Genomic DNA, 17,973 nt, shown 5'->3' on the forward strand with positions numbered 1-17,973 from the left:
AAGCTACATGGAGCATCCTGCAGTTTACAGCACATGTCCTGTGTCCTAATGACTGCATCAGCATCGCACAGTTGTGGTTGACCCCTTCACATTTCCTGCTCTGAGAGCAAACATGGAAGCGGCTAGCACAAGAAGAAGCTAGCAAACACCAAGGTGATATGCAAGACCCACTGTATGCGATCCAAGCCGACATGCTAACTGAGAGTGGGGTTTATGGAGCGACGGTGACGCAGCTGACTAGGCCCACAATCATTCATCAGCTGTCACAGACTCTTGCCCACAAAACCTTGTTGTCAGTACCCGAAAAGGTCTCCTCCATACGCAGCAGTCTAACAGGGGCTGTCAGAGCCATATGGTCAGTTCATTGACCGTGCGACTTAGGGAAACTCAGCCTGTTCCACCCAAACCTGCATCAACTCTTAAATATCACCCACTGCACTGAAACCAGGGTGCGGCGTTCAGTCCATGAGCTCAAATGTGAAGGGACTGAGGAGCCCATCTTCTGGAGTCGTAGTACAATTTGGCTAGCATCCATGTTTTTACCTGGTGCTTCAGCTGCTAGGGTGCATGCAATATTACACAAACTTGCTTGTTGGGCGAGAGTCAAACTAAACATAACTTTTCAGATGCTTGACAAGCTGAGCGCAGATGTTACTAGTGTTAGGCATGCGGTATTACAAAATAGGGCAGCCACTGATTTTCTACTATTAGCCCACAGCCACAGCTGTGAAGATTTCCAGGGTATGTGCTGTAGGAGTCTTTCCGACCACTCTGTCTCAATTCACAAGCACCTCTCCGACCTCCAGAGGGGCCTGCACAACCTTCGGGAGACAGACGATGCTGTTGGGGATTGGCTTAAGGGTCTGGGTATCACCGGATGGCTGTGTACCTTGGTAGTAGAAGGCTGCCAATTGCTATTTGTATTTTTAATAGGCTTAATAGTATTTGGGTGCATTTTTTCCTGAGTCAAAGCAGGGCTGCAAAAGATTATCGACCAGGCCTGGGTTGTCCAAAAAGAAAACGGGGGATGTGTAGAGGGATTCCTTATGGAACAAAGGCATATGATACCTCTGGAAAGATTGGACAACCCAGGGTTGCTGAGGGAAAGCCCCTGAACAGGCCCCTGGCTGCAGGTAGGCCTGGAAAGCACCTGGCTGCAGGCAGGCCTCAGAGTCCTTGGCAAGGTATACACTGGCTGGCTCCCCCGCTGATTAGAGGCCATCTAGAGGGACTGAGCGTGAATCCTTGCAAAAGTAGGTATAAGTTGGCATAGGTGAACAATAAAGGGAGAACGATGCTTAAGTGTATCAGTGTACGTGTTGTTTATCCAGCCAGCTCTCCGGACTTGGTCCCTAACATTTTTAAATGCCAAAAAAACCCCTTCTGGATTTGAACTACTATTCTTCTCTTTCTTACTCTTAACTGTAATTTAATGAGAGTTCTTACGATTAATAATGGTGCTGGGAAGCATTTTGGCATAACTATTTCTTTTCTCCCCAGTGAATATCCCTGCAGAAACTGGAAAGTAATATCTTGTTTTCTCTAGACACATACTTCAAGCTGGTATTTGGGGCTTTCAAAGCTTACAATTTTCAGGACCCCCTTATTTTCAAGGATATTTTAAGTAGCCATTTTCTATAAAAACTGGTTCCCAGTTTTTTATGAAGAAAGATTTATTTGATGTTCTTTAAAAAAACATTGTAATATTTCAGAGCACAGCATTGACAACTACCAGAAACGATGATGCAGAGAGCCATTATGAAAGTGTAACACTTAACGGCTTTGAGAACAGGGAAAGGGAGATAATGGAAGAATTATAAGTTTTAAGAAAAAGAAATGTCCACATGCATCACTCACATGAGACATTATGAATCAGTGCAGAACACACAAGTGGTGTAATACACTATTTCTGATTCACATCCTCTTCTACCAAATAAAAAAATTCAACTAAACTCATGCTTTCAAGCAGTTTGGTTTCTTTAAAGCAGAAATTCAGACCATTCTCAGTGGGATGCCTAATTCTTTGCCAGTAGTATTGTGCTTCTTTTTTTGTGCTTCTGGGTACAGGTAAGAATATTGTACCTGCCTGTAGGACAACATTTGCATTAGTCCAAAAAAAAGATTTATCAGAGCAAACTGATAAAGCCAGGATCTAGTACAAGAGGCTTCAAATAAACTGTTCTTCATCGGATGTAATAATATTCATAATATTATTAAAAGAAATTGTTAGATTATTTAAATTTTTTCCCTGTGCTCAGCAAAGATTCATTCTTTAATAAGTTGTTAGATTTAGCTATTTGCACATATTTTTGTCAGAGAGAGAACAGCAGTCTTGTCATCTGCGTACTTACAACCACAACTTCCCTCTAAGTTTAGGAATATGTAAATATCACACTTTAAATTATGATATCTGGCAGCAAATTGATACCTGTTTTTCCATAATTCATAGAAAGGTTAGTTTATCTTACTATTTTTTTCTAAAAAGCCTAATATTTTCCCTCTCTTCTTTTTTTTTTTTTTTTAACACTTAGCAACAAATCAATTTTTTGTCTTTCTTTTTATGATTCTTTTAGAAGTCAGGTCAACATAAATTGCTTTTCACAAGCTTAAGTTTATATAGTTGGTGCTGACATTAGTTTTACTAGCAGAGAATGGAGTTGCGATAATTTGTATTCCCTCAGTGGATATAAATGAACATGATAGAGCTCTTGGTGGAAAGGCAGCAGAAGGCAAAAAACTTGAGACAGAAATATGCTTAAATAAATGAGAAACAGATAAATTCTTAAATTAGCTATCAATTGTAATTGGTAATTATGTTAAAGTGATTCATACTGGACTTCTTTTAAGAAGTTTTTTTAACAAGGAAATGGATATGAATGCCAAGTTTTGCCCCTACTTAATCAGATTGCTTCTGTATATGAACTAGCAGATCATTAGCTTAAGCTAGTTCTTAAAATGGAATCAAATATACTAGGGAGAGGCCTTTTCTGTTAACATAGGTGTGCTTATCTTAAGTCTCTCTTTCTGGTTTTTTGTTTGGTTGGGGTTTTTTTAGCAGTCTGTCAGAACAGTGATGTTTTTGTACTCTAAATCAAAAGATTAGTGCTGAAAAAATAAATACATTTTATAACCTTTGTCAAGTCTAGAAATATATTGAAAATCTATGAACTTTTTCATGAATACGCTTATTAAATGCCTGGAAGGACAAGCCTGAACAGGTTCTGCAGCTGCTCTTTTGGAAATGTGAGAATATCAATCAGGGATATTACAGATGTGTGCCTACAAACCAGAAGGGGAATTAGAGGTGCAGAGAAATCTGAGCAGAAGAACAGGCAAAATAGAAATTTAAAATATTTTTATGCAAGCTTGGAAATCACCTTCATTGTAAGAAAAGCAAGGTTCCATCATGTGTAGTGGTGTATAGGCCACAGTGAATCAAGGGGAAAAAACCCCATCACTCTAGGGTGGCTGTGCTCCTTCAGTGCATGGGAAACAGCTAGGGCCATGCCATCCCGCAGCTCCCTGCAAGGCCCAGCTTTGGCAGCTTCGAGGCCCAAAGCACAATGCCAGACAGTTTCCCCCTCACATTTCTAGAGCTGCCCCAGAAATGTCCCATTGCGGGGTGCCCCTTTCCTACAGTCATTGCCATCCCAGGAGGAGGTCCAGAGTGGGGGAAGGGTGGGAGTCCTTTCCAGAAACCAGGGATCGCAGATATTGCTGTACCTCTGTCACTGTGGGGGGTTTTAGGGAGGAAAAGGAGGGATCGGTAGGGGCGGGGCAGGGAATACCAAAGAGGGGGAGTTTGGGGTGGGGAGAAAAGGATTAGGGGTTAGAGTTAGGAGTTAGGGTTAGGGATTAGGGTTAGAGTTATGTTCAGGGGTTACATTCAGGGTTTAGATTCAGGATTAGGGTTACACATAGGGATTAGGGCAAGGGTAAGAGTTACGGTTAGGGTTAGGGTTATGGTTAGATTCAGAGGAAGATTTAGGTTCACGGTTCAGGTGGGGGTTGAGTTTCTATTTAGTGTTAGGATATCACTTGTTAGGGTTAGGTTAAGGGTTAGCTTTATGGTTAGGATTACGGTTAGAGTTAGGACTATGATTGCGCTAGTGTTAGTTTTAAGGTTAGGTTAAATTTATTATGAATCTTCCGCTTAGGCTTCCGCTTCGGTTTAGGGTTAGGGTTAGGCTTAGCTTTATGGCAAGTGTTCAGGGGGGGCTGCAAATCAGGCACTGGACTGCAGGAAGTGCCAAGAAGAAAAAAGTTGGGGTAGAAAGCTTCAGACCTAGTCACGCTCCATATCGCATGTCTTTCAAGGGGTCTGTGTCCCTGGTACACTGGGCCTTATGGTTTGCTGAAACCCAGCCCTAGGTGTAACCCTAACCCTAACCCTAGGTGGAGCCTAAAATATATGGTTGGGCTGAGGCAAGCACCAATCAGGAAGAGAGGAAGTACGCAAGGTTTGGACTGCATCGCACTCCGTTTGGCACGCCTTTCGCATTGCCAGTGTCCTTGGAGCTCTAGGCTTTGTGGTTTTCTGAACCCTAAACCAAGGCATAACCCTAACTGTAACCCTAACCCTAGACACAGCCAAAAATCGGGCATTGGGCTGTGGTGAGATGCAAAGAGAAAGAAGAGATAAGAATAAGTTTGGGGCAGTGTGGTGTTCCCCTTGGCATGCCTATCGTATGGTCAGTATCTGTGGAGCTCTGGGCTTTGTGGTTTTCTGAACCCTAACCCTAGGCGTAACCCTAGACACAGCCAGAAATCGGGCATTGGGCTGTGGCAAGTTGTTGCAGCAGGGATTACTGCAACAAAGTATACTTCAAACCTGGAGTCCCATGGAAACCGAAGTATATATGGACAGATTCGTGGTAGATGTTTCAGAGATGTTTATTTCTCCAGCCGCATGGCCGGGGCTCAGCTCAGGAACTCCCCGGTCACGAGCCCTGAGGGTCCTTGGCCACACAGGGGAACACAAACCAACCAATGGGGAATGAGACTGACCAGGGGCAGGGAGACCCCGTGTCTCCCCCCCAGGGCCCATCTCCCAGGGCTCCATGGCAGGGGAGGAACCCCAACAGCAAGTTGCAAAGAGAAAGAAGACAGCAAGTTTGGGGCAGTGTTGTGCTCCACTTGGCATGCCTATCGCATGCTCAGTGTCCTTGGAGCTCTAGGCTTTGTGGTTTTCTGAACCCTAACCCTAGGCATAACCCTAACCCAAACCGTAGGTGGAGCCTAAAATATATGGTTGGGCTAAGGCAAGTACCAATCAGGAAGACAGGTCGGACGCAAGGTTTGGACTGTGTCGCACTCCCGTTGGCATGTCTTTCACATTGTCAGTGTCCTTGGAGCTCTGGGCTTTGTGGTTTTCTGAACCCTAACCCTAGGTGAAACCGTGACCCTAACCCTAGACACAGCCAGAAATCAGGCATTGGGCTGTGGTGAGATGCAAAGAGAAAGAAGAGATAAGAATAAGTTTGGGGCAGTGTGGTGTTCCCCTTGGCATGCCTATCGCCTGGTCAGTATCCTTGGAGCTCTAGGCTTTGTGGTTTTCTGAACCCTAACCCTAGGCGTAACCCTAACCCTAACCCTAGGTGGAGCCTAAAATATATGGTTGGGCTGAGGCAAGCACCAATCAGGCAGACAGGAAGGACGCAAGGTTTGGATTGTGTCGCACTCGCATTGGCATGCCTATCGCATTGTCACTGTCCTTGGAGCTCTGGGCTTTGTGGTTTTCTGAACCATAACCCTAGGCGTAACCCTAACCCTAACCCTAAACCTAGACACAGCCAGAAATCGGGCATTGGGCTGTGGCAAGTTGCAAAGAGGAAGAAGACAGCAAGTTTGGGGCAGTGTTGTGCTCCACTTGGCATGCCTATCGCATGCTCAGTGTCCTTGGAGCTCTAGGCTTTGTGGTTTTCTGAACCCTAACCCTAGGCATAACCCTAACCCTAACCCTAGGTGGAGCCTAAAATATATGGTTGGGCTAAGGCAAGTACCAATCAGGAAGACAGGTCGGACGCAAGGTTTGGACTGTGTCGCACTCCCGTTGGCATGTCTTTCACATTGTCACTGTCCTTGGAGCTCTAGGCTTTGTTGTCTTCGGAACTCTAACCCTAGGCCTAACCCTAACCCTAACCCTAGACACAGCCAGAAATCGGGCATTGGGCTGTGGCAAGTTGCAAAGAGAAAGAAGGCTGTAAGTTTGGCGCAGTGTTGTGTTTCCCTTGGAATGCGTATCGTATGGTCAGTATCCCTGGAGCTCTAGGCTTTGTGGTTTTCTGAACCCTAACCCTAGGCATAACCCTAACCCTAACCCTAACCGTAACCCTAGACACAGCCAGAAATCGGGCATTGGGCTGTGGCAAGTTGCAAAGAGAAAGAAGAGAAGTGAGTAAGTTTGGGGCAGTGTTGTGCTCCCCTTGGCATGCCAATCTCATGGTCGGTATCAGTGGAACTCTAGGCTTTGTGGTTTTCTGAACCCTAACCCTAGGCATAACCCTAACCCTAACCCTGACCGTAACCCTAGACACGGCCAGGAATCTGGGCATTGGGCTGTGGCAAGTTGCAAAGAGAAAGAAGAGAAGTGAGTAAGTTTGGGGCAGCGCTGTGCTCCACTTGGCATGCCTATCGCATGCTCAGTGTCCTTGGAGCTCTAGGCTTTGTGGTTTTCTGAACCCTAACCCTAGGCATAACCCTAACCCAAACCGTAGGTGGAGCCTAAAATATATGGTTGGGCTAAGGCAAGTACCAATCAGGAAGACAGGTCGGACGCAAGGTTTGGACTGTGTCGCACTCCTGTTGGCATGTCTTTCACATTGTCAGTGTCCTTGGAGCTCTGAGCTTTGTGGTTTTCTGAACCCTAACCCTAGGTGAAACCGTGACCCTAACCCTAGACACAGCCAGAAATCGGGCATTGGGCTGTGGCAAGTTGCAAAGAGAAAGAAGGCTGTAAGTTTGGCGCAGTGTTGTGTTCCCCTTGGAATGCGTATCGTATGGTCAGTATCCCTGGAGCTCTAGGCTTTGTGGTTTTCTGAACCCTAATCCTAGGCATAACCCTCATCTTAACTGTAGGTGACACCTAAAATATATGGTTGGGCTGAGGCAAGCACCAATCAGGCAGACAAGAAGGCCACAAGGTTTGGACTGTGCTGCTATCCCCTTGGCATGCCCATCATATTGACAGTGTCCTTGGAGCTCTAGGCTTTGTGGTTTTCTGAACCCTCACCCTAGGCATAACCCTAACCCTAACCCTAGGTGGAGCCTAAAATATATGGCCGGGCTAAGGCAACGACCAATCAGGAAGAGAGGAAGGATGCAAGATTTGGACTGTGCCCCACTCCCCATTGGCATGCCTTTCACATTGTCAGTGTCCTTGGAGCTCTGGGCCTTGTGGTTTTCTGAACCCTAACCCTAGGCGTAACCGTGACCCTAACCGTAACCCTAGACACGGCCAGGAATCGGGCATTGGGCTGTGGCAAGTTGCAAAGAGAAAGAAGAGAAGTGAGTAAGTTTGGGGCAGTGTTGAGCTCCCCTTGGCATGCCAATCTCATGGTCAGTATCCGTGGAGCTCTAGGCTTTGTGGTTTTCTGAACCCTAACCCTAGGCATAACCCTAACCCTAACTGTACTAGTTTGAAAACAAACTAGTGGGAGACACCAAGTCAGAATAACAATTTAATAAGGAAATAAAAGGAGGGGGAGAGAAAAACAAAAAACAATAAAAGCGGATAACACTGGGTTAAACTGACTGAGTTGAGATACAACGTGGCACCCTGTTAGTCAGGGTGGTGGTGGTGGTCTGGTAGAATGGTGGCTGCAGTCCTCCCAAAGTGGCGATCCTGTAGAAAAAAGAAGGGTCTGCTCCTCCTCAGAAGGTCCAGTGGTGACTGTGTAGCTCCTGTCCTCTGGAAATCCAGTGGAAAGGTCCCCTCTCTGGTGTTCAGCCTCAGCATATATCCACGCTGGGATGCTTGGTTCCTCCCTCTGGGTGGAGCATCTCACAATGGGGTAATGAGTCATGAGGCCAGGTGTTGATTGGGCCCATTAACAGATGATACTCCAGAGGGAGTTATCTATGAGTCATGCGGCAGGACAATGATGAGCCATTAACAGCAAGATAGTCTGGGGGGAGGAGGCAAGGAAACACTGCCCCACCTGATTTCAACAGCTGATGGGGATGGTAATAGAATACACTGCAACCCAGGACATTATCCACCCCTTATTCTATTACCATCTACATCATCCCAAATCAATACCTTCTTTAAACTCTACACACACATAGATATAGATAGATAGATAGATAGATAGATAGATAGATAGATAGATAGATATACACAATGAAACCCTACGCACTGTTCTCACCTAAGATTAGGTCTCCTTGTGGTACACAATGGGTTTCCCCATCTTTTTGCATTACCCACCAAGTGCAACCAGGTCCTTGAGCAAAGACAATCCCACGGATGGGTTTGCCTTTGCCTGAGGTGGGATTGATCCAAACAGTCTTTCCTAAAATACCCCTCAGGTGTACCGCAGGGACTCTATCTCCATCCACTGTGTGCAAGGGTTCAGACTCGGCGGGACCAGCTCGATTGATGGACCCTCAGGTATTGACCATCCAGGTGGCCTTTGCTAAGTTCACTTCCCAATTTTTGAAGGTACCCCCACCAAGTGCCTTTAGGGTGGTTTTAAGTAGTCCATTGCAGCGTTCAACTTTTCCGGCAGCTGGTGCATGATAAGGAATATGATATATCCATTCAATACCGTGTTCTCTGGCCCAGGTGTTGATGAGGCTGTTCTTAAAATGAGTCCCGTTGTCCGACTCGATCCTGTCAGGGGTGCCATGTCTCCACAGGACTTGCTTTTCCAGGCCCAGGATGGTGTTCCCGGCTGTAGCATGAGGCACAGGGTAGGTCTCCAGCCATCCAGTTGTCACTTCAACCATGGTCAACACGTAGCGCTTGCCTTGGCGGGTTTGGGGAAGGGTGATGTAATCAACCTGCCAGGCTTCCCCATACCTGTACTTTGACCATCGTCCACCGTACCACAGAGGCTTCACCCGCTTGGCCTGTTTGATTGCAGCACAGGTCTCACAACTGTGGATGACCTGTGAGATGCTGTCCATGGAAAGGTCCACCCCTCGGTCACGGGCCCATCGGTATGTTGCATCTCTCCCCTGATGACCAGAGGCATCATGGGCCCAACGAGCTAGGAATAATTCTCCCTGGTGCTGCCAGTCCAGATCCACCTGAGATACTTTCACCTTAGCAGCTCGGTCCACCTGCTCGTTGTTGCGATGCTCTTCATTAGCCCGACTCTTGGGTACGTGCGCATCCACGTGTCGAATCTTCACGGTCAGCTTCTCTACTCGGGCGGCGATGTCCTGCCAAATCTCAGCGGCCCAGATGGGTTTCCCTCTGCGCTGCCAGTTGGCCTTTCTCCAGCGATCCAGCCATCCCCACAGAGCATTAGCTACCATCCACGAGTCGGTGTAGAGATAGAGCCTCGGCCACTTCTCTCGTTCAGCAATATCCAAAGCCAGCTGGACGGCTTTAAGCTCTGCAACCTGACTCGATCCACCTTGTCCCTCGGTAGCTTGTGCAACTCGTCGTGTGGGGTTCCATACTGCAGCTTTCCACTTTCGGTTAGCGCCTACAATTCGGCAGGAACCATCAGTGAAGAGGGCATAACGTCTTTCAGTCTCCGGTAGCTCATTATATGGTGGGGCCTCCTCAGCACGAGTCACTTTCTCTTCCTCTTCTTCAGAAGATAATCCAAAAGTCTCACCTTCAGGCCAGTTTGTTATAATTTCTAGAATCCCAGGGCGATTTGGGTTTCCAATACGGGCACGCTGCGTGATGAGGGCGATCCATTTGCTCCATGTGGTGTCGGTGGCGTGATGCGTGGAAGGAACCTTTCCCTTGAACATCCAACCCAGCACCGGTAGTCGGGGTGCCAGAAGCAACTGTGCTTCAGTGCCAATTACCTCAGAGGCAGCTTGGACTCCTTCATAGGCTGCCAAGATTTCCTTCTCTGTGGGAGTGTAGTTGGCTTCAGACCCTCTGTAGCTTCGGCTCCAGAATCCCAGTGGTCGGCCACGAGTCTCACCAGGCACCTTCTGCCAGAGGCTCCAGGACAGACCATTGTTCCTGGCTGCAGAGTAGAGCACGTTCTTCACCTCTGGTCCTGTTCTGACTGGGCCAAGGGCTACCGCATGAGCGATTTCCTGCTTGATCTGGGCGAAGGCTTGCTGCTGTTCAGGGCCCCAGTGGAAATCATTCTTCTTGCGGGTAACCAGGTAGAGAGGACTCACCATCTGGCTGTACTCGGGAATGTGCATCCTCCAGAAACCTATGGCGCCTAGGAAAGCTTGTGTTTCCTTCTTGCTGGTCGGTGGAGACATCGCAGTGATCTTATTGATGACCTCGGTGGGAATCTGACGTCGTCCATCTTGCCACTTTACTCCCAGGAACTGGATCTCTTGGGCAGGTCCCTTGACTTTGCTCCTTTTGATGGCAAAGCCAGCTTCCAGGAGAATCTGGATGATTTTCTCTCCTTTCTCAAACACTTCCTTTGCTGTGTTTCCCCACACAATGATGTCATCGATGTATTGCAGATGTTCTGGAGCCTCACCCTTTTCCAATGCAGTCTGGATCAGTCCGTGGCAAATGGTGGGACTGTGCTTCCACCCCTGGGGCAGTCGATTCCAGGTGTATTGCACACCCTTCCAGGTAAAAGCAAACTGGGGCCTGCATTCTGCTGCCAAAGGAATGGAGAAGAAGGCATTGGCAATGTCAATAGTGGAGTACCACTTTGCTGCTTTGGACTCCAGCTCGTACTGAAGTTCCAACATGTCCGGCACAGCGGCGCTCAATGGTGGTGTGACCTCATTCAGGCCACGGTAATCCACCGTCAGCCTCCATTCTCCACTGGACTTACGCACTGGCCATATAGGGCTGTTGAAAGGTGAATGGGCCTTGCTGACCACCCCTTGGCTCTCCAGTTTGCGAATCATCTCATGGATGGGAACCACAGAGTCTCTGTCGGTGCGGTATTGCCGACGGTGCACTGTTGCTGTGGCGATTGGCACCTGTTGTTCTGCAACTCTCAGCAGTCCCACAGCAGAGGGGTCATCTGAGAGGCCAGGCAATGTACTCAGTTGTCTGATATCTTCTGTCTCCACAGCAGCTATCCCAAAAGCCCAACGATGTCCTTTTGGGTCCTTGAAATACCCATTTCTGAGATAGTCTATGCCGAGAATGCACGGGGCCTCTGGGCCCGTCACAATGGGGTGTTTCTGCCACTCGTTCCCAGTTAAACTCACTTCAGCTTCCAGTACAGTCAGCTGCTGGGATCCTCCTGTCACTCCAGAAATAGAAATGGGTTCTGCTCCCACATACCTTGATGGCATCAGAGTACATTGAGCACCGGTGTCAACCAAAGCCGTGTATTTTTGTGGGTCAGATGTGCCAGGCCATCGGACCCACACAGTCCAAAAGACCCGATTCTCCCTTTCCTCTACCTGGCTAGAGGCAGGGCCCCTCTATTCCTGGTCATGTTGCATGTTGCTCCCTTCCGGTGAATACGTTCCTGAGGTCCCTTCAAGAGGATCGGTCATATTATCATTCCGGTACCGTCTGGAGTTCTGTGTGCGAGAGACCGGAGCAATATTGACTCTAGATGCGCTTCTTGTGGTAGTTGTCCCTCTTTTTAGTTCATGTACCCGAGCTGCTAAGGAGGAGGTGGGTTTTCCATCCCACTTACTCATGTCTTCTCCATGTTCCTGAAGGAAAAACCAGAGGTTACCTCGTGGGGTGTATCCTCTCTCCCTGGTTGGGGGACGCCGGCTCCTAATGGCAGAGACTCTTGTTGGTTCTGGCGGGATGTGGTAAATCTCTTCCTTAAGTTCCTTTTTCAGTTTCTGATGGCCTTCTTCGATCAAGCTCTGGACTTGCTCAGCCAGCCTTGTTTCCACAGATGAGACATGAGTGCGAAACGGGGCTGTGACGGTGTCCTCGTAAATCCTCAGTTTGTTCACCAAGACACCCACCCTGTCCTCACCTTCCCTCCATTGCAGCGTTGCCAGGTAACGGGAGTATATCTCTGGTCCAAGGCGTGCGAACCTCAACCACATCTGTGATGTGCACTGGACACCATCTGGGCTCTTCGGAAATCTCTCATCTTCTGAGAAAATGATCTCCAGCACAGCCAATTCCCTCAGGCACCGGATACCTTGTTCCATTGTGCTCCATTTTCCTTGGTGCACCTGGAGGTCTTCTTTACAAAGGTACCTGTCCCTTACACTTGTAAGCAGTCGCCGCCAGAGGCTGAGAGTTTCTTGGGTTCTCCCGATCCCCTGGTCAATGACCACATCCCGGGACAGAGATCCCAGCTGCCTGGCCTCACTTCCGTCCAGAATGGTGTCATTGGCTGCAGCGTCCCAGATGCGGAGCAGCCAGGTCAGGATAGACTCGTTCGTCTGGCGGGTGAATTCCCTCCGCAGGTCACGCAGCTCACCCAGGGATAGCGACCGAGTGATGATCTCTGGCTCTGCCTCTTCTGCTGGGTGCAAAGGTCCTGCTGCATCCTCGTCAGTCATTATGCGGACTGATTTGCTTTTTGATTTCTTCTTCTGAACGGGGGCAACTGCAATCGGTTTAGGCTGTTCTGGTTCAGTAACAGTTTGTGTGGAGATGCTGACAGCGCCTTTGGTTTTTTCCTCCTCTGTGTCAGTCTGCGTGGACATAGACGCTGCAGTCTTGCGTCTGGGTTCTTTCTCCTCTGCGTCAGTCTGCGTGGACATGGACGCTGTGGTCTTGCGTCTGGGTTCTTTCTCCTCTGCGTCAGTCTGCGTAGGGATGGATGCTGCAGTCTTGCGTCTGGGTTCTTTCTCCTCTGCGTCAGTCTGCGTAGGGATGGATGCTGTCACTATGCTTTTGGTTCCTTTCTTCTTTGCGACAATCTGTGTAGACATTGTGCTTGTTGCTCGGCTCTTTTTTTTCCTCTCATCCTGGGGATGCTGTGCCATAGCTCTGATCCTAAGCATGGTGTACACAGTGCAGGTCATAGAGAAAAAAGAGAAGAGAACTGACAAGAAGATTATGCCATCCTTAACATCCACAGGGAACTCAATATTTTCAAAAACTGCTGTGTCCGGTCTGAAAGGCTGGAAAAAAGCATTCTTTAATCCTCCCCCCAGGGGCTGGGTATGATTGTTGAAGCCCCAGATGTAGCAGCCTAAAGTAGGACAAGCAGATAAAGTTGAGTATATATTCCGAATTATGTTCATTGTCTCGGAGGTTATCATGCAGTAGGCATAATAGACTAATAAAGCAAATTTTATACCATACCCTGGTCTACACAGGAGCATTGCAATCGGCAGATAGCTCCCCATGTGCGGAAAAATATAGAGAGCTAGGTACAAGACCCATGTAAGAATGTTGAACATCATAGTGAGTAGGTGGCTTCTACAATACGAAATTGTAATTCTGACTTTTCTCAGCAGCCAGCCCCACATTGGGTGCCAAATTATGTACTAGTTTGAAAACAAACTAGTGGGAGACACCAAGTCAGAATAACAATTTAATAGGGAAATAAAAGGAGGGGGAGAGAAAAACAAAAAACAATAAAAGCGGATAACACTGGGTTAAACTGACTGAGTTGAGATACAACGTGGCACCCTGTTAGTCAGGGTGGTGGTGGTGGTCTGGTAGAATGGTGGCTGCAGTCCTCCCAAAGTGGCGATCCTGTAGAAAAAAGAAGGGTCTGCTCCTCCTCAGAAGGTCCAGTGGTGACTGTGTAGCTCCTGTCCTCTGGAAATCCAGTGGAAAGGTCCCCTCTCTGGTGTTCAGCCTCAGCTTATATCCACGCTGGGATGCTTGGTTCCTCCCTCTGGGTGGAGCATCTCACAATGGGGTAATGAGTCATGAGGCCAGGTGTTGATTGGGCCCATTAACAGATGATAGTCCAGAGGGAGTTATCTATGAGTCATGCGGCAGGACAATGATGGGCCATCAACAGCAAGATAGTCTGGGGGGAGGAGGCAAGGAAACACTGCCCCACCTGATCTCAACAGCTGATGGGGATGGTAATAGAATACACTGCAACCCAGGACACTAACCCTAACCGTAACCCTAGACACGGCCAGGAATCGGGCATTGGGCTGTGGCAAGTTGCAAAGAGAAAGAAGAGAAGTAAGTTTGGGGCAGTGTTGTGCTCCCCTTGGCATGCCAATCTCATGGTCGGTATCCGTGGAGCTCTAGGCTTTGTGGTTTTCTGAACCCTAACCCTAGGCATAACCCTAACCCTAACCCTAACCGTAACCCTAGACACGGCCAGGAATCGGGCATTGGGCTGTGGCAAGTTGCAAAGAGAAAGAAGAGAAGTGAGTAAGTTTGGGGTAGTGTTGTGCTCCCCTTGGCATGCCAATCTCATGGTCGGTATCCGTGGAGCTCTAGGCTTTGTGGTTTTCTGAACCCTAACCCTAGGCATAACCCTAACCCTAACCCTAACCGTAACCCTAGACACGGCCAGGAATCGGGCATTGGGCTGTGGCAAGTTGCAAAGAGAAAGAAGAGAAGTGAGTAAGTTTGGGGCAGTGTTGTGCTCCCCTTGGCATGCCAATCTCATGGTCAGTATCCGTGGAGCTCTAGGCTTTGTGGTTTTCTGAACCCTAACCCTAGGCGTAACCCTAACCCTAACCCTAGGTGGAGCCTAAAATATATGGTTGGGCTGAGGCAAGCACCAATCAGGCAGACAGGAAGGACGCAAGGTTTGGATTGTGTCGCACTCGCATTGGCAAGCCTATCGCATTGTCACAGTCCTTGGAGCTCTGGGCTTTGTTGTCTTCGGAACTCTAACCCTAGGCATAACCCTAACCCTAAACCCTAGACACAGCCAGAAATCGGGCATTGGGCTGTGGCAAGTTGCAAAGAGAAAGAAGGCTGTAAGTTTGGCGCAGTGTTGTGTTCCCCTTGGAATGCGTATCGTATGGTCAGTATCCGTGGAGCTCTAGGCTTTGTGGTTTTCTGAACCCTAACCCTAGGCATAACCCTAACCCTAACCCTAACCGTAACCCTAGACACAGCCAGAAATCGGGCATTGGGCTGTGGCAAGTTGCAAAGAGAAAGAAGAGAAGTGAGTAAGTTTGGGGCAGTGTTGTGCTCCCCTTGGCATGCCAATCTCATGGTCGGTATCCGTGGAGCTCTAGGCTTTGTGGTTTTCTGAACCCTAACCCTAGGCATAACCCTAACCCTAACCCTAACCGTAACCCTAGACATGGCCAGGAATCTGGGCATTGGGCTGTGGCAAGTTGCAAAGAGAAAGAAGAGAAGTGAGTAAGTTTGGGGCAGTGTTGTGTTCCCCTTGGAATGCGTATCGTATGGTCAGTATCCGTGGGGCTCTAGGCTTTGTGGTTTTCTGAACCCTAACCCTAGGCATAACCCTAACCCTAACCCTAACCGTAACCCTAGACACGGCCAGGAATCTGGGCATTGGGCTGTGGCAAGTTGCAAAGAGAAAGAAGAGAAGTGAGTAAGTTTGGGGCAGTGTTGTGCTCCCCTTGGCATGCCAATCTCATGGCCGGTATCCGTGGAGCTCTAGGCTTTGTGGTTTTCTGAACCCTAACCCTAGGCGTAACCCTAACCCTAACCCTAGGTGGAGCCTAAAATATATGGTTGGGCTGAGGCAAGCACCAATCAGGCAGACAGGTCGGACGCAAGGTTTGGACTGTGTCGCACTCCCGTTGGCATGTCTTTCACATTGTCAGTGTCCTTGGAGCTCTGGGCTTTGTGGTTTTCTGAACCCTAACCCTAGGTGAGACCGTGACCCTAACCCTAGACACAGCCAGAAATCGGGCATTGGGCTGTGGTGAGATGCAAAGAGAAAGAAGAGATAAGAATAAGTTTGGGGCAGTGTGGTGTTCCCCTTGGCATGCCTATCGCCTGGTCAGTATCCTTGGAGCTCTAGGCTTTGTGGTTTTCTGAACCCTAACCCTAGGCGTAACCCTAACCCTAACCCTAGGTGGAGCCTAAAAAATATGGTTGGGCTGAGGCAAGCACCAATCAGGCAGACAGGAAGGACGCAAGGTTTGGATTGTGTCGCACTCGCATTGGCATGCCTATCGCATCGTCACTGTCCTTGGAGCTCTGGGCTTTGTTGTCTTCGGAACTCTAACCCTAGGCCTAACCCTAACCCTAACCCTAGACACAGCCAGAAATCGGGCATTGGGCTGTGGCAAGTTGCAAAGAGAAAGAAGGCTGTAAGTTTGGCGCAGTGTTGTGTTCCCCTTGGAATGCGTATCGTATGGTCAGTATCCGTGGAGCTCTAGGCTTTGTGGTTTTCTGAACCCTAACCCTAGGCATAACCCTAACCCTAACCCTAACCGTAACCCTAGACACAGCCAGAAATCGGGCATTGGGCTGTGGCAAGTTGCAAAGAGAAAGAAGAGAAGTGAGTAAGTTTGGGGCAGTGTTGTGCTCCCCTTGGCATGCCAATCTCATGGTCAGTATCCGTGGAGCTCTAGGCTTTGTGGTTTTCTGAACCCTAACCCTAGGCGTAACCCTAACCCTAACCCTAGGTGGAGCCTAAAATATATGGTTGGGCTAAGGCAAGTACCAATCAGGAAGACAGGTCGGACGCAAGGTTTGGACTGTGTCGCACTCCTGTTGGCATGTCTTTCACATTGTCAGTGTCCTTGGAGCTCTGAGCTTTGTGGTTTTCTGAACCCTAACCCTAGGTGAAACCGAGAGCCTAACCCTAGACACAGCCAGAAATCGGGCATTGGGCTGTGGTGAGATGCAAAGAGAAAGAAGAGATAAGAATAAGTTTGGGGCAGTGTTGTGCTCCCCTTGGCATGCCAATCTCATGGTCGGTATCCGTGGAGCTCTAGGCTTTGTGGTTTTCTGAACCCTAACCCTAGGCATAACCCTAACCCTAACCCTAACCGTAACCCTAGACACGGCCAGGAATCTGGGCATTGGGCTGTGGCAAGTTGCAAAGAGAAAGAAGAGAAGTGAGTAAGTTTGGGGCAGTGTTGTGCTCCCCTTGGCATGCCAATCTCATGGTCAGTATCCGTGGAGCTCTAGGCTTTGTGGTTTTCTGAACCCTAACCCTAGGCATAACCCTAACCCTAACCCTGACCGTAACCCTAGACACGGCCAGGAATCGGGCATTGGGCTGTGGCAAGTTGCAAAGAGAAAGAAGAGAAGTGAGTAAGTTTGGGGCAGTGTTGTGCTCCCCATGGCATGCCTATCTCATGGTCAGTGTCCTTGGAGCTCTAGGCTTTGTGGTTTTCTGAACCCTAACCCTAGGCATAGCCCTAACCCAAACCGTAGGTGGAGCCTAAAATATATGGTTGGGCTAAGGCAAGTACCAATCAGGAAGACAGGTCGGACGCAAGGTTTGGACTGTGTCGCACTCCTGTTGGCATGTCTTTCACATTGTCAGTGTCCTTGGAGCTCTGGGCTTTGTGGTTTTCTGAACCCTAACCCTAGGTGAAACCGTGACCCTAACCCTAGACACAGCCAGAAATCGGGCATTGGGCTGTGGTGAGATGCAAAGAGAAAGAAGAGATAAGAATAAGTTTGGGGCAGTGTGGTGTTCCCCTTGGCATGCCTATCGCATGGTCAGTATCCGTGGAGCTCTAGGCTTTGTGGTTTTCTGAACCCTAACCCTAGGCGTAACCCGAACCCTAACCCTAGGTGGAGCCTAAAATATATGGTTGGGCTGAGGCAAGCACCAATCAGGCAGACAGGAAGGACGCAAGGTTTGGATTGTGTCGCACTCGCATTGGCATGCCTATCGCATTGTCACTGTCCTTGGAGCTCTGGGCTTTGTTGTCTTCGGAACTCTAACCCTAGGCCTAACCCTAACCCTAAACCTAGACACAGCCAGAAATCGGGCATTGGGCTGTGGCAAGTTGCAAAGAGAAAGAAGGCTGTAAGTTTGGCGCAGTGTTGTGTTCCCCTTGGAA

Source organism: Coloeus monedula (genome assembly GCF_965178545.1).
Source record: "Coloeus monedula genome assembly, chromosome: 1".
NCBI lineage: Eukaryota > Metazoa > Chordata > Aves > Passeriformes > Corvidae > Coloeus > Coloeus monedula.